Source organism: Apodemus sylvaticus, chromosome 2, assembly GCF_947179515.1.
Source record: "Apodemus sylvaticus chromosome 2, mApoSyl1.1, whole genome shotgun sequence".
Classification (NCBI taxonomy): Eukaryota; Metazoa; Chordata; class Mammalia; order Rodentia; family Muridae; genus Apodemus; species Apodemus sylvaticus.
The window spans coordinates 2,535,679-2,562,083 of record NC_067473.1 but is presented as its reverse complement, the minus strand read 5'-3'; the positions used below and the strand labels follow the sequence as shown (position 1 = coordinate 2,562,083).

The 26,405-nt window shown below is 44.9% G+C and overlaps 1 protein-coding gene across 2 annotated transcripts in view; it reads left to right on the top strand.

Annotated features, from left to right (window-relative positions):
- Positions 1-26,405, top strand: part of Dpp6 (dipeptidyl peptidase like 6) — a 659,720-nt gene that overhangs the window by 331,443 nt on the left and 301,872 nt on the right. The gene's annotated exons all lie outside the window — the stretch shown is intronic.

Here is a 26,405-nt window from a genome sequence, read left to right as displayed (position 1 = left end):
ACAGTGGGCTGGCCACCCACCTGACACCCAGTTTTGTGTCCTTTGTATTGTACTAATGTTTGTGTGTGTGTGTGTGTGTGTTTGTGTGTATGTTTGCGCGTGTGTATACATACACACACATACATTTGTGTTTTGTCCCAGTATTACACAGGTCTGAGGACTCAAGCAATGTTCAAGGTCAGATCTCAAGAATAAAACACAGTCTCCTTGGGAACTCAAACATGCCTTCTGTCAAGAAACATTGATCCTAACTCAGTAGGTGCAGAGATGAGACTCACTTTCTCATTCTCCAAGGGAAGACATTTTGGAGACCATGAATGGTCTTAAATGGATGGCTAGGGTTTGTTAGATAAGAGAACAGCCCTCTGGGAAATGTAAGTCTAAAACATCAGCCTATGCCAAGCTGTGATCAGAAGAACCAAATGCAAGCTAAGATACAATTCCCAGGGATGAGAAAGTAAAGCAAATTCAAACAGCACAGCTAAAGCAGGTTCCAGGGATACATGGAAGGGAGAAACAGGGGGCACCAGAGCCAACTGCTGTTGGAGTTCAGAGCTCACCGGGGGACAGGGAGACAGGGGAACTGGGGGACAGGGAATAGAAAGATTGCAGGAGGGGTCAAAGAGTAGAGATGTGCACTGCTTTGTTCTTGTTGTTTTGTTTTCTGGTTGTTGTTTGTTTGTTTGTTGCCATCGTTTCTGACAGCCTAGTCCTAAACTAAAAGTCTAAATGAAGAGGCAGGGGGAGGAGGTGGGGAGAGGTGGACAGGAAAAGAAAAGGAGGGGAGGGAAGGGGAGGGCAAGAGAGGAGGGGAGGGGAGGAGAAGAGAGGGAAGGGAAAAAGTAAGCTACAAAAAGGAGGAACAGGCTGCATAGTCTGCTGAAAACCCTTCCTCCGGCCCCCTGCTGTCAGGAGCATGTTCTGGGCTCTGATTCTGATTAAATGAGAAACTGCCTAGAGGTGTGCTGAGTCAACAGGACCCAAGGGAAAGCAGCCAGAGCCCCTCCCCCATGCTGGGAGTTCATTTAAGCCTCCTCTTCCTTTTCTTCCCCCCTTCTCCCCTCCCCTCAGGATCATCTCCTGGGTGCCTGGTAAGCATTTCCTTGTCAGTAAGCACCTCACATCATTCAGCCATTTGCTTCCCACAGACTCACTAATCCTGTTTTCAAATGTGTAAAATGAGGCTGACCTTTTAAGTAACTCATCCCAGAGCCCATAGCAACCTAATTTTCTCTGGTGTTTCCAAACTGCCACACTAGGTGGAATCCAGAGCTCTCCAATCCAGGAAATTCTCTTCCAACCTCACCAGCTACCTTTTCTGGTTTTAACCAGTTTCTGGGCTATGAATATTTCAGAGTTCCCACCATTCTTGTAACTTCTCTGTTCTTGAAAATAACAGAACCACCTGGAGGGAAATAGAAATGTTCTCTACTGAGAAAGTAACTAAGGTTTGTTTTGGGAGAGAGTATTTGTTTGTTTCTTTTGTAGACAGCAATCACTGACATTAATATGTATCTGGGATTTAATATTGGGGCTCATGGTCTAGAAGTAGGATCTGTTTTTATCATAAGGAAACATACTAGTTTGGAGTTTTAAGTTTTAAAATTATAGTCCTTAATTAGTTATTTTTAAATAAGTTAATGGTTTCATTGGTAGTTTAGTAATTGCATAAGTGAATAAAATGTAATTAATAGTAAAATTATAAAATCCTAAGCAGCGCTCCCTGGCCACAGTATGGCCATTCTGACCATCAGACATTCACTGAGGTGTAGAGATCTGGACTGGGCTGGTGTGTGTGTGTGTGTGTGTGTGTGTGTGTGTGATTATACCAGTGTGGTCACTGCTTCTATCTGGACAGAACCACCTCAGGTCTACACTTTCCCTCTCTCCTCACCCCTCTATTTCTTTTCCATTGAAATGACAAGAGGGGGGTTACAACATTCACCCCCTTACCCTGCGGTCACTGCTTCTATCTGGACAGAACCACCTCAGGTCTACACTTTCCCTCTCTCCTCACCCCTCTATTTCTTTTCCATTGAAATGACAAGAGGGGGGTTACAACATTCACCCCCTTACCCTGCCTGTGCTTACCCCCACATCACCCCACCAGTGACTCATTTCTGCTCTAGAAGGCACCTAAAACAATCCACAGGTGAACTTTCACTGTCTTGAGGAATAATTGTAGGCTTCTCCCCAATTTTGATGCATGAGAATATGCTCATCTGAAAATAAATGCATCCTCATTTCTGCCCCATTCAGCATTCCCACACACCATGCTCTTCACCTAATCCAGGTTCCCAGTAGGGTTCCACCTGGTCTCCCAGTCTTCTGCAAACTGGAGCATCTGTCACCTGTGAGAGCTTTCACACTCTGCTTCCCTTGCCTTGAAGCTAACTCTGATTAGGCATCTACCCCAGGCTCCTGACCCTCTTCTTGTCAAGGTCACAGAGGACCACCTGGGTAGTGAACGACAAGGTCATTCCTCAGGATCATCCCTTAGATCTTTCATCTCCCTGACAGCAGTGCATTCTGCATTTCCCCCTAGAGGACAGCTTTAGGCCACCCTTTATGCTGATCATAGCCAGCCAAGCTGTCCTCTGGTGTAGCCCCCTGCCTTGTAGGTCATTCCCTGTACCTCAGTCCTCTTACTAGTGGTCCTCTTCCTAATGCTCTTCATGAACAAGTCATGGGCCTGTCCCTTGGTCCCGCCTTCTTCCATCTGCACACTCTCGCTCTTGGTATTCTGACCTCTCCTAAATGCAGAGCCCTCCCTAGATTCCCCATGTGCCTTGCAAATTTTACCTTAACATATATATATATATGCAAATCTGAGCTTCTAACACTACCCAAAACAATGAACACACATAAAGAAACCAAATCTATGTCATAGCCACAGCTCCCTAATGTGGGCTGATTGAAAACTCACCTATGTGAATTTCCCATGCCATCCCCACATGCTGTCAACATGGCAAACAGCCCCTTTCTCAGCCTGGTTCAGATAAATTTTAATTCTAGAGTGAAGGGAGTAAGTTTTTACATGGAGTCCACCTCCCACCTGGTCATTTTTTAATTCTTTGTCTGTTCAAGACAGGGTTTTGAGCAATCGAGGCTGGCCCCTCACTGCTTATGTGTAAAAGATGACTGTGCCCAATGTAGACTTGCTTCTGGTCACCCTCATTTTCTTGAATCCTGCCACTTGTCTACAGAGAGCCCTCTGTGACACAGAACTAGAGAGACTGGAAAATTGGAGAAAATTGCTTCCTTTGAGTGTAGGAAAGTATCAGCTGGCTAGTTGGTACTGGGAAAGTATATGTTTGAGGAGATAAAATTGGCCTCGGTGCTCAGGGCTCAAAGCAATTTGATTTCCAAATGAGTTTTAGCCTCTCCATGTTGTTCTGAAAAAACCAGATGGTTTTTTAAAAAAAATAAAGCTTGAGGGGTTCAGTAAGAGGGGAATTCACTCTTAAAATGGTTCCTGCTTCTCCAGTGCTTTTGGGAGAGCACGATTTTCAATCACAGCCAGGAACCTTGGAATGGGAGAGGGTGAACGTGGACCCTAGGTATTCCTGGCTGCAACAGCCTTTCCTGTAAGCACAGTGACTGCACAGAAAATGCCCAGGATGGACGGCGTCAAAGCAGTCAACCTGTTTCTCACTGAGTCTGTTAGTTCTAAATCCCTGACCAAGGCAACTCAAGAAAGGAAGGGTTTGGACTCATAATTCAAGGGCCAGCCCACCAAAGCGGGGAAGGTGCTCAGGTAAGAGAGTGAAGCAGAGGGTGGCACTGCATCTGCGATCAGAAGGCAGAGAGAAGTGAACATTGATCATCACGGCTCTCTATTGCTCTATAAAATACCATAGCCAACTTAAGGAGGACAAGAGTTTGTTTCCCTTCCACGTCCACATCACAATCCATCAGTGAGGGGGTCGGGGCAGGAGCTCCAGTGGGTCCCAGAGGCAGGATCATGGAGGAATGGAACCCACTGGCTTGCTTCTCAAAGATCTCTGAACTGCTTCTTTCTATAACTCAGGCCCCCTGCCCATGTTCATCACCTCCAACATCACTCATTCCTCTAGAAAATGCCCTACAAACCCGCCTGCAGGCCGACCTAATGGAGGCATTTTCTCAGTTGAAAGTTCCAGTGACCACAGCTTGTGTCCAGTTAATAAAAACTACCCAGAGCACTGGTACTCAACTCCATTTCTCTTTTTTATTCAGTCCAGGATAACAGACAATCCCCAATTAAAGCAGGTCTTCCCACCTCAGCCCAATCTAGACAGCCCCTCACAGACATGCAGAGACTTGTACCCTTCTAGGTTCAGCCACAATGTCCATCAGTATTAAGTATCTCACTGCCCAGTGACCAGATGGACATGATAAGTGGGATTATATGAAGTCATAAAGTGAACACTGAAGCATATCTTTGTGCTGTCTGGTCAATCTGTGAGGTAAGCACCAGGTCCTCGCAGCTGAGTTTATGCAGACAAAGTTGGCTGTCTTTCTCTTCTGTTGTCATCTTCAGGACTTCACCTTTTATCTGGAGCAGAGATCCTTGGTGTCCCAGCCTCAGCAGGTCAATTATTCTCCTGGTGTCAGATGCAGTCACACCTGACACACCTATGCTCCCTCAGTGTCTACCTATGGGCACTGTTATCCCCATGTAGCCTTTGTATCTGAAAAAAGCTGTCAGTCTGGTCACCCTCCTCCAGACTTCTTGTGGATTCCTCCTTGCTTCCCACAGGAAAAACATGGAAGGTACTAATATTGGGTGTTGGTGGCAATGCAAAAAGCACAGTTGCCACATGACATATCTCTCTGACTCTATTTCAGTCTTCACTAAATGCAGATGGACAGGGGCTTTTATCTTTAGAAGCTAGAAATATATGAATCAAAGAAGTTAAATGTGGTTTGTGTGTGTGTGTGTGTGTGTGTGACAGAGAGAGAGAGAGAGAGAGAGAGAGAGAGAGAGAGAGAGGCAAACAGACAGACATACAGACAGACAGAGCCCATAACTATAGTCCAAGCACTCAAGAAGGGGGGGGGGGGCAGAGTTGCCATCAGTTTGAGGCCAGCCTGAGCTACAGAATAAGTTATCATATTTTTTTTTAAAAAGTGCCTTTTTTTCAGACTTATCTAGATAGCTTTTGAGAAGCCTGTGTTCTCCTGCCTCAGTATCCTGGGTTTTTCTCTTCCTCTCTTTCTTCCTCTCCCCCAAGTCCCACTGCTCCCTCTCTTCAACATGGCCTCTGCCTTCTCCCCTGGTGGACCACCATCCCACCTCTTCCAAAGCTTCCTGCCTTCACTTCTCTCTCTGTCTGAAAATGTCTTTATAGATTCCCATTCACTCTTCATGGCTTGACCTCAAATCAATTCTCTCTAAACATTCCAGTTTAGAGTTAGTTGTAAAGGCCAGACCTGTGTTGTCCCTTCTGTGACACCTAGAGGGATATCTAAATAAGGGAGTTACCAGCTGAGCTTCTGAATGCCACCTCTGTTGACTTCCTGAAGTGCGCACACTCTGCTACCATACTCTAACAATGGCATGGTGCCCCATGGACCCCGCTACTGGCAATGTTTAGTTCATGATGCCAGCACTCCTGACCCCAGAGACTAGTGTGGGCCAATAGCCTGTCACCAAGGAGGGATACACTCTGACTGTCTCTGGTGAGTGTACTTTCCTGATAAATTTAAATTTCTGCTACAGCCTACTATTTAATGGATATCTTTTTTGCATTACAAAGGCCTTTTTGATCTAGGGCGATATATATATTTGTGGGTTGTATATGCTCTGTATATGTGTATGTTCATACATTTTTCTTGAGAAAGGGGATCCCAGATGAGATTTCTGTTCCATTTCCATTCTCAGCATGAAGACTGATTTTATATAGGACATTGAGCATTAGCTGGAGACTCTAAGGCCCTCAGCATCTCCCACAGCCCCTCATTCTCCTCCTCACTGGAGTAGATGAACGAATGAGCCCACAGGCGGAAGGAGGGGATGCTGGTCCTTCTTCATGGTAATCTCTGAATCAAGGACAGGTGGCTAGCCTAATAACAACAAAAGCGTTTTTCACTTCATATCCCTCAGACTTTTAATTGCCGCCCCCCCCCCCAAGTTAAGTGTCTGAGAACTCAAATGAATCTCAGTAGCCTGTAGCCATTTGGGCAAAGAATGAGATATACCTTGGTACCTTTTCTACAGTGATTCTCAAAAGGCACAGGAGAAAGGCCCATTATCCTTCACATGGTGACCCTCACTGTTAGCATTTATTGCCTCAATTAAATTATCGCATATACTCCTTAACTACGGCAATCTGCAAGAACCTAATTAATTATCATTGACATCTTCCCAAATATGGATCACCTTCTTAATTAATTCTCCTTCTAAATTCTCTCTGTAATTGAGCAGAACCCCCTGGGGACTACCTGCAGATCTTCTACCTGCACCTACATTTATGGTTAGGTGGCTATTTCCATCTCTTACCTTCATAGTTAGCTTCTTCAGAGACTTGACTACATTATGGTAATTATATTTCACTCATACGCCAGACTTTCTGGCCTGTAATAAAGTCTTAATTAAGTATTAATTGGTTGACTGACTGAGTCAGCAAGTAAGAAGCTGCATCTGTCTTTGTTCTATTTCCTGATGCAATAATAAAATGTCCCAATAAAAGCAACCTAGGAAACAAAAGAGCTATTTGCCCACAATTCCAGGGTACAGCCCATCATTGCAGGGACGTCACAATGGCAACAGCTTGGGAGAAATGGTCATTGCATATCCACAGTCAAGAACAAAGAGCAATACATTTGTGCATGTAGCTACTCAGTTCACTGTTTCTACTGCCTGGGGTGGTACCACCACTGTTGGCAGGTCTTTCCACTTCCACTGACATAGCCAGGATAACCCACCATAGATGTGCCTGCTCATGACACTCTTTTATTAAGCCTCCTTGCTCAGATGATTCAAGATTGTGTCAAGTTGACAGTTAAAACTAACCAGCAATGTCTCTGTGGAAAAGTCCTTGAGGTCAGCTAGATTTCTAGTTGACAGGACTAACTATCTTCTTCAGCCCTTTTGATGCTTAGCACTAAGACATTCTTCATATGTGAGCAATAGCAGATGTGCACTAATTGCCTTGCTTCAACTAACAGTCTCTCGTGGAGTGTAGGCATAACATTTCCGTGCCCTGACCCATGTATTGCTCATCCGTTCTCTACCAAGCCAGGTGTGGTGCACTCTTGCAATCCTACCATTTGGGAGGTGAAGAAGGCAATTGAGTAGAAGGCCAATCTGAACTATGTCTGAACAGGGTAGGTACAATGGCTGGAGATTCAGTTCCCAGTCAATATATATCTCTGTGACCTTTAGTCTTAGCAAGGTGAGGAATCAGAAAGTAAGTTACTTTTTTTTTTTTAGCTTCTCTCAGCTTGAATTATTAGGCATGGTTTTCATTAGTTAGAGATTGACATAGCAAATCTGCCATAGGTTGGACATATGTCCTCAGAGGTCCAAGTCTTAAGGGTTAAGCACTATTAGAAGCTTGTGGGATCTTTCAGAAGTGGGACTTGGGGCTGGTGGGATGGCTCAGTACTTGAGATCACTCACTTCTCCTTTAGAGGACTCAAGTTATGTTTCTAGCACCCACACTGGGAAGTTTACAACTGCCTATAACTTCATCTTGAGAGAATCTGATGTCCTCTTCTGACCTCCATCCATACCCTCACTCACACACACACACACACCCTACCCTCATGCACAAATGCACATAAATAAAAGCATAAATTAAGTATTAAAAGAAGTGAGACATTATGGGAATGTATTGTCCTTGAGGGAGGTAGTGAGGTCTCTGCCCCTCATTCTTTCTGTCTTTTCATGTTCCAGCTGTGAGGAGTGATGTTTTCTCAGCCATACATTTTAACACTGACACACTGTTGTCCCATCCTGTAGCAGACAACAGAGGCCTAAAAGCTATGGACTGAAATCCCTGGTACCAGACAAGGCTAATGAGAATGGGAAGAGGGGAGAAGCATCAAGTTCAACCCTCAGCCCCTCCCATGTCCTCTCCCCACCCCATGTTTTGCGTTTTTTGCTGCTCATGTCTGCATGAGTATGGAGTTCTCCACCAAATCATGATTCACCGACCAGGGATTGCACCCATAAAGAAAACTGACTCCCTTTCCCTAGCTCCTACCAACTGTTAACAGCATCCCAGCTAGGAGCTAAATCTACAGGGTCTTATGCCTTGCCACCACTTTTCTGCCTCTCAAAGTGATGAAAACCTGGCAAGCTGACTTTTTTTTTTTTTTTAGCATCTCTCTAAAAGCATCTAGATATTGGCCAGAGCTCATCGTAGAGCTCCTAATTACATAAAGATCAGACTCTAACTGGGCAAGATGGGCTGTATCTTCACAGGCACGTGGAGCGTGGCCATCAGGAGTGTCTGTGAAGGACAGGGCAGTGGCTCCCGGTTTCTCCTCTCCTCCTACTCTCATCAGTCCTATTCCACTCTGTGCAAGGTGCTCTGCTTGCCTTCTGGTCTGTTCCAAGCCTGGCATCCTGAAGGTCACAGCAGAAAGGCTGAAGGTGAGGGGTGCATCTGTCACAGCCTCTCACAGCCCTGGGCAGCCGAGTCAAGTGTGAACACTGCTCTTTCCAACACCTGTTCTTGACTGATTTCTGCTGCTTTGTTTATTTTTATGTTATGTCTGATCTCTTCCCAAATATGTCTGAGAATCACAAAATGTAGTTAGAATGTGTAAAGACCAACACACGGAATTGTTGAATGGATGAATGGATAGGATGAACAGAATATTTATGATAATATTTTGTAATAATAATAATAATAATGTGATTAGCTGAAAGACTTGAGTGAGTATGACTTTGTTTTCTCAAATTTCTTTATTCACTTTTATTTGTGTGTGTCTATGTGACTGACTGCCACACACACACACACACACACACACACACACACACATGTGCAGTGTCTATAGAGGCCCAAATCAGATGTCAGATCTCTTGGAACTAGGGTTACAGAAAGTTATAAGCTGGCAATGGTTGCTGGGAACCAAACAGTACTCTGCAAGAGCTATGTGTGCTCTGAGTATCTCAGTCATTCTTCAGCCCCAGCTTTGTTTTTAATCTAATATTCTGGGTATGTTTTCTGCACATATATGCTAAGTTGGGGGCTGATAAGTTTTAACTTAAAATGTCTTTTCAATATACTATTTGGCTAATTCTTTGAGATTTCATGTATGCATGCAATTTCTTTTGAACCTATTCACCCTTCTTCCCCCACCCCCCACCAATCTTAAGTCATCTTTTCACCCTCATAATTTACAACTTGTGCTGCCCATGCATTCATGGGATGGAGAAATTCACTGGGGCATGGCTGATCTACCATGGGCCACACCTTTAAACAAAACTGACTCCCTTTCTCCAGCAACTGCCAACTGTCAACAGACTACAGCTAGGAGCTAAGGAGAATTCTACCTGGGTCCCACCCCTTCCCACTCCTCCGCTGCCTCTGACTCCCGCTGGATTACAGTATAGAGATTCTGAGTTCTGTTTCCAGCACCCAATTTGGACAGTTCACAACCACCTGTAACTTCAGCTCTAGGAGATCTGATGACCTCTTCTGGTCTTTGTAGACACACACACATACACACATGGATCATACACATGTGGACGTATGCACACATCCACATCACATAAATAAAAATAGAAGTCTTTTTAAAAAAAGCTTTATGTTGGTTTAAGATCTCAAAATAAATCAGGATTTAAAAAAAGTAGATTGAAAATAAAATTAGAGCCCACTGTTTCACTGGCCAGTGAGCATTAGGAACAATGGCCACATTAGCACCCCCTGGAGCCCTCTTTAAGCTATTAAAAGCTTTTCTTCCTAATTACCCAGATCCCAAGACAGTGCTTAAAAGGAAACTGAGGTGGTAAGCACTAGAAGTTTCTATTTCACTTTGGCTCCCAGGAGTCAAGCTGGCTTTCCCTTGGGTTGTGTCCTTGTCTTCGCCCTTCACCTCCTTGTTCCTTTGGATCACAACCTCTAAGAGAGAAAGAGGTCAACAATGACGCCTTGTTCCCATCCACCCCAGTACACACTCGATAAACAAAATGACAGGGTTAGGTAAGGATGCAAGACCTAATGTGAATGGGATGACTCAAATTTTAAACTAGCACCTTAGGGTGTAGCAATTTAATAGTCTTCCAGGCATGGAAGAATGCAGAAGAAAGAGGGTCAGAACTGAGGGCCTTGCAACAGAACCAGCAAGATCCTCTTCTCTTGTGTTTGTTAAAAAATATTACTGGTGTATCTTCTCGTGGCTTTCCCTTTGGGTTAGTAGCCTCCTTTATTTTATTTTATTTTATTTTATTTTATTTTATTTTATTTTATTTTATTTTATTTTATTATTATTTGCAACTCCTCTCCATCCTCTCTTCCCAGTCCCACCCTTAAAATCCCTCTTTCATTGCCCCCTTCTCCTCAGAGAAGGGGAGCCCCCCTTGGGTACCTCTAGATTCAGCAGGTCTAGACACAGTCTCTCCCATTGAGGTCCAGACAGGAGGTCCAGGTAGGAGGAAGTGGAATAGAGACTGATACAACCCCCATTCCACTTGTTAAGGCACCCATATGAATATCAAGCTACACATTTGCTACAAATGTGTATGGAGTCTAAGTCTACCTCCTGCATGCTCCCTGGTAGGTGGCCCAGGCTCTATGAGCCTCCATGGTCCCATGTTAGTTGACTCTGTGGGTCTTCTTGTAGTGTCCTTGACCCCTCTGATTTACTGATTTCTATCCCTTACTCTTCCACAAGACTCCCTGGACTCTGCCTGATGTTTGGCTGTGTGTCTCTGTGTCTGCTTCCATCTGCTATTGGATGAAGCCTCTAGGAGACAGTTATGCTAGATTCCTGTCTGCAAGCATGACAGAGTGTCTTAATGGTGTCAGAGGTTGGCTCTCTCACATGGGATGGGTCTCAAGTTGGGTCAGTCACTGGTTGGCTGTCCCCTCGGTCACTGCTCCATCTTTATCTCTGAACATCTTGTAGGCATGATCAATTTTGGGTCGAAGGTTTATGGGTGGATTGATGTCCCTCTCCCTTCTCTGGAAGTACTGCCTGGCTACAGGAGATGGTCACTTTAGTCTCTATTCCCCTCTTTAACGTATTTTCAAAGACTCCATCATGGTACCAAGGGAGACTGGGCTCCCCTTTGGTCTAGCTGCATAAAGCAATATAAGCAGCTAAAATCATAAGCTTGGAGCTCCTTTTGTTTGCTTCTTAAATATTCAGGCTCTACTGAATGGGTGTGGGACATGGGATTCTGGTTTGTTGAGTTATTTTGGATTGCAAACACATACAAGATATTCTCAGAGCCTTGTAGGTACTGCATGAGGCGTGTGGTAAATTGTTTTGTTTCAAGGAACCTGGTTTGTTTTCATTGGCCTGACCATGCCAGGACTGTCTCTGGAACATGGTGTGCAGTACCCAGCTAGTGACTTGAACAAACAGGTGGACTTGGCTTTTTTCTGGAAATCATTTGCCAAATAAGTGCAAATGTGAGGTAGCAGTGGGTCCTAGTCTCTTTTCTGTTGCTGTGATGAAACACTCTAACCAAAAGCAACGTAGAGGAGGAGAGGGTTTCCATCATCTAACACTCCCAGGTCATACGTCATCATTGAGGGAGGTCATGGCAGGGACTCAAGGCAGGAGCCATGGAGGAGTAGCACTTGCTGAGTCACTCAGGGACACATGTGCTTATACCACCTAGGGAGGGCGCCACCTATAGTAGACCAAGCCTCCAAAAATCAATCATCAATCAAGGCAATCTGGTTGACAATCAAGGTCAATCTGATCTGGGCAATTCCTCAATTATGGTTCCCTCTTCCCGGATGCCTCCAGATTGTATCAAGTTGACAGTAAGACCAGCACAAAGGATAAAAATCCCATAACCACAACATGAAGGACATATGTTTTTTAAAAGAAAAAGTAGACGAAAGAGGAGGAATGGGAAGAGGATAAAGAGAAAGAGAAAAAGGAAGGAGGATGAGGCAGGTAGATTACATGTGCCTGAAGTATATGTTGATTTCAGAGGAGTTTCAGGGAATGTAAAGACCTGGGTGTCCTGGGATATGCAAAGTAGGCTCCCACTCCTCACCTCTCTTGCTTTCTCTTGCTTCATATTAGCTCACTCTATCCTCCCCTCCATCCCCCAGCTCCCAACTGTGGGCAACATCACACCAGCAATTAGACATGTCTGAGTCTATTCTTTCTGTTTTTCACATGAACAAACTACAACTTGAAAATGTCTCCGAGCCTCTCAAGGCTCATGGCTAACTTTGTAACCAAGACTTCAAGTGTATCTACTCCAAAATTACAATGTGGACCCCACACCACCGCATAAGAGGATGGATCCTTGGTCCAGGGGACACTCTTATTCTTTTAGCATTTTATGAAGATCAGCTGTAAGTCACATTTAAGGACTGAGACCCACCTAGCTCTATAGAGAAACCCAGCTAATTACACTCTGGGAGTTTGTACCCATTTTCCCAACCAAGATGCATTGGCCCGTCTGCAGCATAAACTGGAATAACCTCGGAAGCATATGTGCTTTGTAAGTTCATTAGCAACAGAAGAGGCACAGAGCTGATAGGACCAGTCACTCATGGCACTCCTCTGAGGTGACATCATCTGCCTGTAGCAGAAGGCATGCATATGACAGACTGGCACTACAGTGGCTTTTTCAAGACCACTGAGTGCTCACATGTCAAGATGGCTTTAGGTGAGAACTGTGAAGGACACTGCAGTTGGAAAGTGGAGGACATGGACCTGATTTTCAGTCCCTGTTTACTATGTCATCAGTCAGACAGACATGGGTCTTCCGATGCTTCAGCTCCCTGGAGACCCAGGCAGGTGCACCCTGGGATATAGCCTCTAAGGAAATTTATGTTGATATGAGCAATTGAGGCTTAACTTGAACTATAAAATACATTGCAAAGAATTTTTATATTTACATTTTTGTATGTATGAATGAATACTCGCATGTTTTCCTATGCACCACATGTGTTTGGCATGTGGCGGTCCAAAGAGCATGTTGGTTCCCCTGGAACTGGTGTTACAGTCAGTGGTGAGCCAGCTGCTGAGAGCTCAGAGACGTGAACCTAGGTCCTCTAGAAGAGGACTCTTAACTTCTGAACTGCTGAGCCATCTCTACAGCCCCACATTGTAATTTTTTTTAAAAGAACTTAAAAGCAGAGAATAAATTCTGTTTTTAGAATCACACACGGACCAGAACGTGATCCTTAAGCCCTGTGTACAGGTGTGAGCAGGGTTTTTTTTCTTTGCATTTGTGGCATGTTCTGCTTTGTGGGTTGGATTCCTTCCAGTGTGGCACTGCCAGATTCCTAGGAGGTGAGATACGCCAAGAAGCCATGAGGTCTGTCTGACAGGGTTCCCATGCTATCCACACAAAAGAGTAGATCATATAACTTCAATAAAAGGCATACTGTAAGAAATAGCATCAGCTCAGGATGCCCAAGACCAAGCTCTCAGCACAAAGATTTCTTTGCCCCAGGAATAAGGGGGAAGACAAGGAGAGAGAGGATGAGGGAATAAGGGAGAGGGGAGAAAAGGAGGAAGGGGGAGGGTTAACTGCTTCTGGATAGAGAGGAGACAGGCAGTCATGGCCCATAGGAAAAAGCTTATCAAGGTAGAGGAAATCCTGTTGAGATGAGATGTTTAATTTTAATTGTGTATATTAATTAGATGATCCAAAGGGGCCTTTTGATTGCTGGGCTTCAATACTTTGATAGAAAGACCTTGGTTGTCAGTTTCAGGATGAGGAAGTGGCCAAATAAGGGAATAGACCTTGATCTATTCTTTAGGAAATGGAATCTAATGGTTTTTAGCAAAGCAGAGAGAACGCAGAAGAAAGGCAAGGCCTGCCCGAGCCCTACGCTTGCCCCTTCACATTCTATTTATAACCTTCAGGTCAGTATTAGCCACAAACTTACATAGTGACATGTCACACAGACAACCCCCCCACCCGGGGTCTTCATATCTGAAAGAAGGTTTCTCTTGTCAGATCTTTATACAATTGCCCCTAAAAGATGGACAGATGGACACCTTGCAGGTTGTATTCCTTGTTAACTGGGACTCCTGGGGGAAGAGGGAGCTAGACTATTTGCCAAGAGATTCCGAGTCCAGTGCTCTCCCTTTATCCCGCCTCCTCCCAGCCAGACAGTCCCATGCTCATGCTCCCCCCAACCCCGCCTGCACCAAGAATAATGGTGATAAATGGCAAGACATGGTCCTCCCTTGGGCCCTGCAGACTTACAGAGAGGTCCTCTTACTATGTTAACACAGTGAACCGTGCATGTGTCCCCGGATGGTAGACTGAGAGTTCAAAGAAAGGGCAGCTTGTGCACCTGGGAGTCTAAACAGTCTCACGAGGTGACATTCACATCAAAGTGGTGTTTGAACATAGCTAGGACTTTGCCAAGGGAAAATGGTTGCTACCTTAAGTAGGAGGGAGGAACTTAAGACACCAAGAAGACGAAAGCATGTGAGGCTTATCAGATACTGATCCACACATTGGTTTGGCTTAAGGCTAGAACATTCAGGGAGACTAGCAGAAACAATACCTCAGTGTAGAGGGCATCAGATATTGGGTAGGATGCTCCTCTGGGCACCGGGGCCCTGACAGTGTCTGCCTGGTCCAGGTGCTTGCTGCTTTCTTTGGGTGATGACAGTTGGTAAAAGCTGTGTCGGGGTTTGAGTGTGAAACTTGCCCACTGGCCCTTGTGCTTGAACATTTGGTCTCCAGCTGTCTTTTGGACGTGGTGAAGTCTTGTTGGTGATGGAAGAGAACCACTGAGAGCTAGCCTTGGGGTTGAATAGCTCAGTTCCACTTCCTGCCCACACTCTGCGTCTTGACTGTGGATACAATGATGGGTTGTCAGTCTTCCAACTGGGAGCCAAATAAACCCTCTCTCACCTAAGGTGCTTCTTACCAAGTATTTGGTTACAGTCGAGAAAAAAAGCAGCGACTAGAAGTTGGGAAAGAACATGTTACCACAGACTGTTGTCCGCTACTGGTTCCCTCAGGCTATCTCTGGGAAGATAAAATGTCTTAGGCAGGGCTTCAGGGCTTCTGAGACATCACATAACCAGCTGGTGGAGAAAGGAGTCGGGAGAGCAGGCTTTCACTGGAGCTGCGTTGGCTGGCTTGGCTAATAAGCTTTTGAAATCTTCCAGTACCAAGAGGGCAAATCCCCTGACCACAGGAGCCCAGGCCAGAACACGTGCTCATAGTAGACACTTTACAAGGCATAGTCTCAGATTTTCAGACAAGATTCTCACAAGTTAAAATCTTAAATTTTAACACTCTCTCTCTTTCTCTCTCTCTCTCTCTCTCTCTCTCTGGAATAAATATTAGCAAACTCAATCTATTCCAGCAGAAATATAAACGTAAATGGGTCTCTGAAAAGCATTCACTATAATCCTTGTTCTCAGACTCTGAGCTAGCAAATCTCCTGCTGAAAAGGAATAAATTAATTTTTGAAGAGCAAGATGAAGAAGCAATGAACATGAAAGTTATAAGGATTCACTTAATGTGACTGACTTGACCCAAAGGGGGCTCTGGGAGCCTGGGGGGTTTGCTAAATGAGAACTGGCATGTGGTGGTGGGCCCTGTGATTTGTAGCAACTTTCCCTGGAGGCAACTTTAGCAGCACAGTCCCCTGAAGGCCAAGGAAGTTGTGCGTGTGGGCACAAAGGCAGCGGAAAATCCAAGCTCCTGTATGCCCGTCTAGGAACAGGATCGTCCGTGCCACCAAGCTTCACTATTGGAGGAAGCAAAGAGCCTGCTCAGACCTGGCCCATCACACACATCTCGAGCGGGTCTGAAGGGACCCACTTCTCACCACTCAAAAGGATGCTCTGAGAAGAAGCTGTCCTTAATGTGGCTTTGAAGGGCTGAGTGGCAAAGAAATTGCAGCACAAGCAAGCACAAAGACTCGAGCTGGGGTCCCTGGCACCTACATAAGAGCTGGCCGTGTTGACAAATGTCCAAAACCCCATTGCTGGGAAGGCAGAGACAGAACACTTGCTGGCCAGCCAGTCTGTCCATACTAGTGAGCTCCAGGATCAAGACCAAGGTAGAAAAGAACGCTGGACAGTGACTTTTGACCTCCACAGGCATTTTCACGCACACATGCATGTCCATATGCTTACATATGTAAGTATGACTGCACATGTGACATATGCACAGAAACACACAAGACAAGTATTACTTTGAAATGAAAATAATGTGCACCTTGGGGTGGGGAGCTGAGGTTCAGCTTCTGGTACATGCAAAAGAACACATTTACAAACTTTAGCCTTCCTGGAGTTCTGTACCGGAAATTACAAACTAACATCTAGTCTCCTAGTTTGATATTCAGTAAAGGGCCCTTTGTCCCCCATTGATTCTTAAGCTCTATCTCTCAATTCTTTTCTATGGAGAGTTACAGATGGAATATATATTGTTCTCGCTGAGGTTCATGTAGACAGGGGCTAGAGAGATGGCCCAACGGTTGAGCACACAGCTACTCTCTTCAAGAGGACCTGAGATTGACTCCTGCCTCACAGCCATCGTAACTCCTGTCCCAGGAGATCGGACTCCCTCCTGATGTGTTAGTGTCCATGTAGAAGACAGAGTTTTAGGCCCGGCATTCTTGGTTTAAGAACAAATAATAAAATATCATTTGGCTGAGTTTTATCTGCTTCCCAAGTTCCCTTGTTCAGTCTCTCAGCACCCTTTTAGGCCCAGAGCATTTTATGAACTAGTGCCCTCTAGTGGCTGAGGCTACACTTAGCAAGGACAGCATTTTAGTCTGGAGAAGTGACTGTAAGGTCAGCACTTAAAAGCTGGAAGGCCTCCCTGGAGATGTATGTACTCTATATATGTTGGGCAAATGGTCATGAAGATAGCTACTATCCAGCTTGTCAACTGGGCAGATAATTTCTTCATCACTGGCTTATTAATTCACCTATTAATGGATAATATTGCCCTGAGTATAAGTTTAGCTGACTGTCATTTATAATAATGTTAATGATGTGACATACTACCATTTGCACAAGAAATCTGCCTTCTGACAAAACTGAAAGCTCTGATAATTATTTCCTGAGATGCAGTTAGGTGTGATGGGTGAGTGCAGGGAAGTCTAAGTCAGGAGATGCACAGACAGGACCTAATTTTTCAGAAAAAAAAAATCACACTTGTCTCACTTTTCTTTTTTTGTCCCACAGATCATTACAGCCCCAAAGCTCAGGATCATATTTCTCAAAATTCGAATTAAACACTCCCTCTCAAAATAGCCCTCCTTAACTAAAAATAAGGAATCAGGTGGATTTGTAGTTTAAAGGACGAAGGAGCATGGTGGACGGAAGGTAGGCGTCCCCCTTCCTTGCTCATGTGGCTGTGGAACGCGTGAAGATGAGATTGGTTGCCGCTTGTAGTGTGCTGTTTTACATCCTCTGTGTGTCTTGCAGAGCCCACAGGTCTGTCCGTGCAGCCAGAGTGAGAGCATGTGACAGCAAGCACTTTATGTGGTTAGAAGCAGGCACTGAAAACGGTTCCAGGCAGTCATCAGAGAACGAGGACTGTTAGGCATGATGTCCGGGTGGCCGCACTGCAAGCTGACCCTCGTGCATCTTTGTCTGCCCTCAGGCATGGAATCCCAGGGCTGGAAGGCACTCTCAGCAGCTCTACGGCCCTCTCACTCCTGAGAAGCCTTAGCATGATGTATCCATGACCTCCTGTAAAAGTAAATGTTTCCATTTTAGAATCAATGTTGACAGAAAAGCCATGGAGAGGGCAGCACTCCCTTATACCAACACCAGCTTCTCTGATGTCGCCTTTTACGCCAGCATGATGCACTTACCACAATTAACAAGCACTGGCACACCATGATGAACTGAAAGCTAATCTTTTTTTCACACTTCTTAACATTTAGCTATTATGTTCCAACACACACATACACACACACACACACACACACACACACATACACACACACACACACACACACAGGAATCCCATCCACAGCACCCAGATGCCTTTAATCCCCAAGTCTCCCTAAGGTCTGCTTTCTGTGATATCTTCTCACATTATCCAGGTTGATTTCCTCTGTTAAACTCCCGTTGCACTGTTGGAATAAGTCTCACTGGGCTATGATGTATAATTTTCTTTAGGTTCTTGGGCTTGTTATGGAGACATTGTGGCTACATTCCTAAGTGATAACTGTCCACAGTTTTCCTTTGATCTGCTATTTCTTACTGGAACAGGCTTTATAGAACCCTTTGAGTTTGTACCTGGCACTGTGTTAGTTTAATTGAAGGCTTGATTGGATGGCTACAGCACTGTTGGTTGATAGCCTTCCCCTAGTGTGCCAGGTCCTATCCCACTGCCCTAGGAACACCACAGCTAATGATGCAGAATATGCTGCTAACCCATTGAAACCCCTGTGTACAAGATGGGTCACCTTCCCCTCACTGCCAACAGAATTCACACTTTGTCTTTTGTCAGTTTGCTCACAAGATTTCTAGGTGTCTTGGTTTGGGTTTCATTGCTGCAAAGAATTGGTTTTTCCTTTTTTTAAAAGTCTTGTTACTTCAGCTATTACCACTACTTCTGTAATTCCTGTATTAAGCAATTGTCACTGATTATTTCCAAGGAATTCCCCAAGGAAAAGGCCATTTGCAGTGAGCCTTGGCTCAGTCAGCTCACAGAACAATGGTACTCCAAGCATCGGTTTCTAACCACCTGTCAGGTCAAATCATTATAGGCAAGCAGCTGAGGGCCTCCAGGGAGCCCCACCGTGCTCCCCACCCCCAGCAGCTTGTCCACTACCATCGTCACAGCCCCCACTGCTGTAAGGCTGCACATTTGCAAGCCTTCTAAGGAGCTGGGAAGAAGCAGATGGAGAAAACATAGCTCAAAATGTCCAGTGCTCTCCCACGACTGAAGATAGGGGTGTGTATGTGTGTGTGTGTGTGTGTGTGTGTGTGTGTGTGTTACTGTTTAATTGCTGAGGTTTTGGAAAGTTCTCCTTGACAACATTAGAGAGAGAGTACTGGTTTTGCAGACTTTCAAAGGTCATCCTGGGCCATTACAGATGCAGCATCTCCCTCTATGGGATCACACAGATTCTTTCCAGTACTCTGATGCATCTGTTATTGAAGGGTATCCAGAATTCTCTGCTTCCCAATGACACTTGCACAAACTGATCGAATATCTTAAAATTTCACAAACTCCTCTGCTGTAAGAAGTGGGTTATTTGAAGATAGCGGCTTTTAAATATGTACAAAGCAATATGTTTTAAAGCTATTCACGGTCTCCTCTACAATAGTGCTGTTATCTGAAGGACAAGACTCTGAGGCATTTATTCCACAATTCTGAGGCATGTGGTTCTGTGGGGAGTAGCATCCTCCTAATGTGTGCACTTGTACTTTATTTGACTAATGTATCACATTGATGACGTCACTATGGACACATAGCTAAATTCCTCCTTTTAACCTATTCAACCATGGCTCCCCACTGAGAACCCTGCAAACATGCAAGATGGATCTGCACAGTCCTAGACCGGCTGACCCTAGGCCACTAACCCATTTAAAAGCAATTTCTCTTAAGTTCTCTTCTATGCAGAATGCTGAAGGAACATAACAAAACAAACCAAGAAAGCTGCCACCACCACCGATGACAACAACAAAAAACAAAGATTCTTCCAGACACAGCACAAGGTTTATATACCTTCAATCCCAGCACTGAGGATGTGTGTGTGTGTGTGTGTGTGTGTGTGTGTATGAAGGCTCATGATATGTGAGAAAAAGCAGAGGCTTTGTCTCTTGTTCTCACAGAGACATTCATGTTAGTGACAGTGTGCACTTGGGACAGAATAAATAGTATATAGGACACCCTGTCACTCCCAACACCCAGTAAAGGCCTCTTGGTTGGATCGGGAGGTAACTATGGAAAGGCACCATTAGAACTGTTTTATCTGGACAGTTATAACAGTGAATGTAAATTCCAGGTCTCATCCCATACCAACAGGCAAGGGCAGAGCCTCCTTAAAATGCACTCTGTGAGATCAGAAATTAAAGATCCCAATTTTTGAGCTTGAGACCAATCCAAGTTCACTAACGTCTCCAGAAGATGCAGAAATTGCTTTCCAAATGAACAAATGTACCAGCTGACTTCCTGAGGCTTCTTCCCTGATGGCCTCTCAGCATGAGCACAAGAGGACGGACCATATCTTCATTATCAAAAGGACTTTAAGCTGAGTGATTGAAGGTTATAGCCACTAATGGAATGATGGAGATGGTTTTTTTTTTTAAATAGACCTTCCTACAACTGGAAAATACTTAGAAAGCATGCTCCAATAAAGAGATTCAAGAACACTCAATACACTTAAACTTTAAGTGTAGTGATGCTTACAAGAAGGGGTAGAGTTTTCAGACTTTGTGCTAGTGGTTTTAAAGGAATTTATGGGCATAGATTAATGGGAGTCTTCGGGCACTCTAAACCAGGGATATAATGTGGGCACAGGTCAATCCTGTGAAGACACATCAGACAGAAATAGGCTGGAAGGTTGCAGCCTAATTATTAACTAATTATTCACCCAATGAGAGAAATCTCAGAGGCCCCTGGTCTAGGGTTGGCCAGTCCACAACTGCACAGCTCCCATCACATGGCCACCCAGTGCTCTAAGTGGGGAACCAAGGTCATTGTTAGATTGTTTATCATGATATTACATACTTTCTCTTCCTAGATGTAAGTATTCCCTTAGGAGTAGCTTAGAATCAATGTACTATTTTCTGTGAGCATCAGTGTGTTGAGGAAATTGCAGTACTGTCTAGTTTTGTCTTGTTTCATGGCTTGGTTGGTTGGTTGTTTATCTTGTCACCTTGACACAAGCTACAGTCGTTTTGAAGAATGAACCTCAACTGAAAAAATGTCCCTGGCAGATTGGCCTGTGGGCAAGCCTGAGGTAAATTTTCTTGGCTGATGATTGACAGGGGAAGACTCAACCCATTGTAGATAGGAACACACAGGGCCGGGGTCCTGGGGTGCATTTGAAAGCAGTCTGAGTAAGCCATGAGGAACAAATCAGCAAACAGCATTCCTCACAGCCTCTGCTTCAGCTCCTGCCTTCTGTCCTGCTCAAGGTCCTGCCCTCACGTCCCTCAGTGATGAGCTATAATCTGCTAAGTAAAATAAACCCTTTCCTCCCCACATTGCTTTTGGTCATGGTATTTTAATCACACACAAGAGAACCCAACCAAGACAGAAGCTGGGTTTCATCCCTGCGCCCTGTACCCTAAAAGACTCTGGTGTTTGTAAGCTCAGCTCAGTAGAAGAAGCCCAGGGGATTTTCCTTGGTGATTTTTGCTGTGCTCTCAAATGCTCTGTTCCAAATTCACACTGGCTTGACCAAGTGAGTTATCATAAGGAAAATGAGAGAGGCGGGTAGAGGCCCTGGGGAAATTCATTATTGTATTAATTGCTGATGCTATGTTTATCTACAAAACTAGTATTAGTTGTTGGGGTAGAGAGATGGCTCAGTACTTAACACTTGCTGCCCCTGCAGAGCACCTGGGTTTGGGTGCCAGTACATAGTTGGCAGCTCACAATTTGGAATCACTAAGATTGTCTAAGGGATCTGATGTCTTAGCATGATCTCTGAGGCCATTCTTACATGTAGTCAAAACACTCATATACATAAAAAATCTATGAAAGGTCTGGTGTTGGTTTATAAACTGTGACTGAACAGTGAGCTGCACAAACGTTCCGTTTTCCTAACTTAAAGACTCTCATCGCTCTGCTGTTTTAGATGCTTTTTATATTTCCAATGAAAATGGTTCAAACGCTAGTTGGCAATATCGCTTTTGCTGCCCTGTGAATGACCCTACTGTAACCATCATGGTATTTAAACTGTCAGGTGAACAGTCTCTAGCTGTGGCTACAAGGCCACCCACCATTAGCAGCTCCTTGGTGCTCCAGAGAGGAGGCAAGGGAAGGTAAACCTGACCATTTGCAGGTCTCTGAGCCTCCAGCTCCACCTAAAACCATGGAAGTCACAGACTTTCTGTGTGGGTTTCTGATTTGTATATAGTTTTAAACTTCCTTGTTTAACTTTGATTGCTACATTAAGGGTGGATCCTCCCCTCCCAGATACACCCAGAGGTGTGTTTCCATGGTTATGACACCCAGTGAAGTCAACAATGAAAATTTATCACCTATTTTTTTTGGTAGTATCACTGACAATTCTAAGATTTCTCTTCACGTTTGGTAGCCCTGACATAACATACAGTTAAATCCCTGAGTATCCATTAGTGGAGAAAATAGAATTGCAAGGGAAAATATGTGGCCTGGCACTTATTTACATTGTCATAAGACATTTTGGTTTATGGGAGAGACATCGTTGATAGAGAGGTTAGTGAGGTAAGCTATGGGACACCCTGAGGTGATTCCCTAGAGACCCCCTCACATGATCCCATCTCCGATTATATTTGCCATCAAATTATGAAACGGCAGTGACTTGTTCCACTGACTAAGCAAGAGGCCTTGTGGTCCAATTAGAACCAGCTGGGGAGCAGGCCTTCAACATATACCCCATCCGAACTATAACAGACCCAAAGTGACCAGTCCCTCAATTCCCCTGCCTCAAGTGAAACTTCACATCACCGAACACGTCAGAATGGAAATCAGATGTGATGGGAAGAAAGTATAATTGTGTTCTCTGGCCAAAAAAATAAAAATAAAATATGGATTTTCTGATGAGCTCTTACATTTTCTAGATTTGACTTCATTAGAAGTATCTGTTGTGTTTGGTGCATGTAGATACATCAAAAATGGTGTGAGTGGGGCAGGTACCAGAAGCACACCACCCCAGGGCTACAGTGTTTTGGAGTGCTGGGTGTGAACGAGGTCGTTCATTGCTTCCCTCCCTTCTTCAACAGGGCATAGTATACAGGAATTACCTCAGGAAGACCTGATGTCCAAGTTGGAATTGTGTGCTCCCCGCAGAGCTGAGACAGATGTGTCCAAATATTTTCTGGAAACAGAGAGTCCCCTAGGGACCTGTGGTACATGTGAGCACTCGGCATGGTGCCAGCCCGGGCAGCAGCTGCCTCGCTTCAGCAGTGAACCGCAGATGACAGACAGGCCTTCTCATCTCCAGGCCATCTCTGTGAGGAAGCAGAGTGGAATGCTCAGTTTGTTCTCTCGTCCCCACGTGGTGAGGTCTTCCCACCTCAGTGAGACCTCTCTGGAAACAGCTGGCCTCAGAGACACACCCAAAAGCATGTCTCCTGAGGTAATCCCAAATCCTGTCCCACTGACAATTAAGCAAGCCTTCAGAATAGTGGAAGCCCAGTATGTATGGGTCTTGTCCTGTAATGCTAGATATTATAAAACAGATTATGTTTTCCAGGTTAGAATATGAACAGAAAGTCCATGGTCTGACTCTGAGGTTACACAGTTATTTGCAGTTGTGGGAATTTTCAGAGTAGACATCTATTCAAACATTTGTTCTGCCTCTGATTACAAAATGAATCCAGGGGCTTCTTCACTTTCCTTGGTCACAGAGACCTGTGGCTACAGTGAAGCAAGTCTCACAATGCTTAGGTCCTTGGTCTCAGCACTTTCAGACTGTTGATGCTTGCCCTTGACTGAGTAGATGTCAGTAATCAGCAGCTCTTGAGCAGGTCAAAGCCAGAGTGAAGGAGGACACTGTGGTCATCTCAGAACTCCAGGACAGAAGTGAGTCTACATCAGCTCCCCAGCACCTCCACCATTCAAAAGTGCTGGCAGACAGCAGCCCGTGAAGAAGAGAAGCAGTCTCAGGAAGCCATTCACATGGTCTGTGACATGATGGCTGTAGACAAGCCACACACCATGGGAGAGACCCACCTCAGACAAAGTCTCATGGGCGACACCTGCCAACCCTCCCTGAAGCGCACAGCCCACTTGGCCCACCATGTCATCAGGCACTTTGAAGCTTGACAGACACAAATCAGCAAAGCACGGGTAGAGAGTTATGTCTCCACAGGAGCCCGCCTCCTTCCTTCTGCAGAGTGAGAGCCACTAATGCTCGGTCTCTCCGTTTTCCACTCCAGTGCCTTAGCTGCAGTATTCTGGGCAGAGATACCCAGTGTCCTGCAGAGATGCCAGCCTTCTGCATCTTTCATGTGTGATTGTTCTGTGTGTCTTTGGGGAACAAGTTGTGCCAAGGTGAGCTCCTTCATGATTCCGGCCCCAAACTCTTCCAAAATTATTCTTCACATCTTCCCTCATAAATCAAACCATGAGGGATGTATGATAAAAGGCTCTGAGGCCCCTTCATTCCCAGAGAACTTAGTGTTGAGGCGCAAACCTGGCACTTGCTCTCCCTTTACAGAGGCCCTCACTGGGCCCATCTCAACTCTACTGCTGTTGTCTTTCCAGAAAATACTTTATTATGAGGGAGTACCAAGAGCTAAGGCAATCTGACCTTTGAGATACTCATAATAATACGGTTCCAGCCAAATTCTTCTGACCCCCAATCCAAATGGGGTTTCCAAGTATTCCAGTCTATTTGACAAAGTTTGCATAGTTCCAGAGAGCAGAAAATTATAAACGGTGTGGATTTAAGCAAGATAGTATAAATTAGTCTGTCAGCTATCTTTTTCTTACATTGAGTCAGGAGGTGGGGACTATGTTCTGCCCACCCTTCCCGCTTTTTTCCCAAATGATCTTTAACTGTAATATTTTCTATTTTTGCTTCTTAAACTACTAGGACATTCCATTGCATTGCTGCTGACACCATCTCTGATGCCACAGGCTTGGTGAGCATGGCATCACTGCTGACATCATCTATGATGTCAGAGCTCCTTCATACTTCCAGAAAATTCTAAAGACCTATGCCATGTCAGGCAATGTCGAAAGTGTCATCAAAAGTGATATTTATACCATGGTTAACACTAAACTGTATGCATGTGCATACACATATAATAAGCAATTTTAGGTAATAATATAAAGTAATAAGATATTCTATAGCTTTTTAAAATATCTTTCATGTTAGTCTAGTTCAAATATCCCCCCTAAGGTCTTGTGCTCCTTCTTCCAACCACAATGGCTGCAATGAGTGAATCTAAGCTGAGAGGAGGGTACAGCATACCTCTAAGGACTCTGCCTGACGCTTTAGTCCTTTAGACAGATAGTCTGTCACAAAGAGACTGTGTCAGGTGGGGCCTGACACAGATGCTCAAGGTACAGATTCCAAGATAAAGTTTTTCTAGCTGTCAGCTGTCTCTCTTTTTCACACTACTTTCCTTGATTAAAAAAAATCCCCTGTGTTCCACATAGCCATTAGTTGTTGCTGGTAACAGTTGGCTTTTTATCATGCAGTTGCCCAGGATGTAATGATGGACACTGAGTATGGTAAGCCCACATAACCCAGTATTTCCACATATCCTCAGCCCACATTTCATCACAAATGGTCTAGCCTCTACACTCACAGGAGTGGGGGTTGCCAGAAGCAGGTAGCTGCAGGTGCCCTGGGCCTGGAGGGCCCGGTTTCTGAACACAGCCTCATCTGGGTCAGGGTGAGCGTGGCTCAGCCTCCTGAGTCATCATCATTCTCCAGATCCCACAGAACCACAGTGTGTACTGCCCTGTAGGCTGCTCCAACACGGCGTTAAGATCTGGGAGCTCTGGAACCTGAGGGAGCGAGCACCTGAGCAGCAGACCATTCTGGCACGGTCTCCTGTGGTGCTCCCGATGCCCATTTCTCCACCCACCTCTTGAGGCCTGGCTGCCGAACCTTCTCCTTCTGGTTGATGCTCAGATGTCAAGGATCTTGTTTAGAGCCATGCTATCAGGATTGAAAGAAAATTAGCCTTCTAAGCCAATGTTGCCAGCCTCAGACACTTTGGTGATGTGAACTACAAAAGGAGAAAGAAGAGGAAGGGGGGAGAAGAAGGAGAAGGAGGAGAGGGAGGGGAAGGGTGAGGGGAGTGGTAGGAGGGGAGAAGGAGGAAAACAAGAAGAAAAGAAGGAGGAGGAGGAGAAGGAGGAGAAGGAGGAGGAGGAGGAAGAGGGGGAGGAGGAGGAGAAGGAGGAGAAGGAGGAGGAGGAGGAAGAGGGGGAGGAGGAGGAGAAGGAGAAGGAGAAGGAGAAGGAGAAGGAGAAGGAGAAGGAGAAGGAGAAGGAGGAGAAGGAGAAGGAGAAGAAGAAGAAGAAGAAGAAGAAGAAGAAGAAGAAGAAGAAGAAGAAGAAGAAGAAGAAGAAGAAGAAGAAGAAGAAGCCAAAAAACAAAAAGTGATTTTTAAAAATGCTTTAGAAACTTGTGTCTCCATCAGACCAAAGT